General features: G+C 52.5%; 1 pseudogene; it reads right to left on the minus strand.

The window, feature by feature from the left end:
* Window positions 1-267: 267 nt before the first annotated feature.
* On the minus strand, window positions 268-705 carry LOC119326180 (annotated as a pseudogene).
* Between the last annotated feature and the right edge of the window lie 201 nt (window positions 706-906).

A 906-nucleotide genomic window follows, 5' to 3' on the forward strand; every position in this document is an offset into this window, starting at 1 on the left:
AAAATATACCGGCAGCTAGCTGATGATAACATCCCGCCCATCAATTTTTAATCCACTGGTGCAGAATGGCTCGGAGCATCTGGTGCATGAGTCCGGCCGTTGCACAGGATACATTCTCTATCTGAGATACTGGTGCAATCCATCGATGCGAAATTGAGTTCACATTTATTCCCGAAGCATGCCTCTCGCATAGGCACATACACCATTACTTCATTTTATTTATCCTGTGCACACTCACCACACTAATTAAAAAGCAGATTGGCTTGACTAGGCCCAGTAGCAGACACCTTCTCCACCCCTCGTGTTAGGAATGGGCACCTTGCAGACCGCAGGCACGCTCGCCGCTGTGAGCTTCATCACCTCCTTCCGACAACCCGGGAACACCTCCGTTCCCTCCCGCGCGCCGAGCTCCTGATACACGCTGTTCAGCATGCTGCCGAGGTCATGGCACCTGCACCAGTCGTTGGTGATGTTGGCGAGCTCCTGGCAGCAGTCTCTTTGGATAGCCTCCGGCACCTGGTTGCCCACGCACTGGAGCTTCACCATTGCTCGGCAGCCCATGAGCGGGCTCACCGTGTGGCCCATGGCCGGATCACACTACATCCAAGGACCACTGTTATGGCTCCCCACACCGTACTCGGCCGCCATTGGTGTCGCCACCAGCATGCATAGTAGGAGCACCAAGAACATGGTCTTCATCCACATTGTTCCAATTCAGCCCTATCTTAATCAGTTGTCTGTATGGGTAGCTATACTCTTGATCTCTGGACGGTTTATATAGCTAGAGAAACCTAAAGAGGTGTTCATGATCTCCGTGGGCCGCTTTTGCCCGGTGCCAACGGCGTTTGCTTGCACGCCTCCATTCTCAATCTAGTGTTGTGAGGTATTTCGGCATGCATTTTTTTT

Source organism: Triticum dicoccoides, chromosome 6B (genome assembly GCF_002162155.2).
Source record: "Triticum dicoccoides isolate Atlit2015 ecotype Zavitan chromosome 6B, WEW_v2.0, whole genome shotgun sequence".
Lineage (NCBI taxonomy): Eukaryota > Viridiplantae > Streptophyta > Magnoliopsida > Poales > Poaceae > Triticum > Triticum dicoccoides.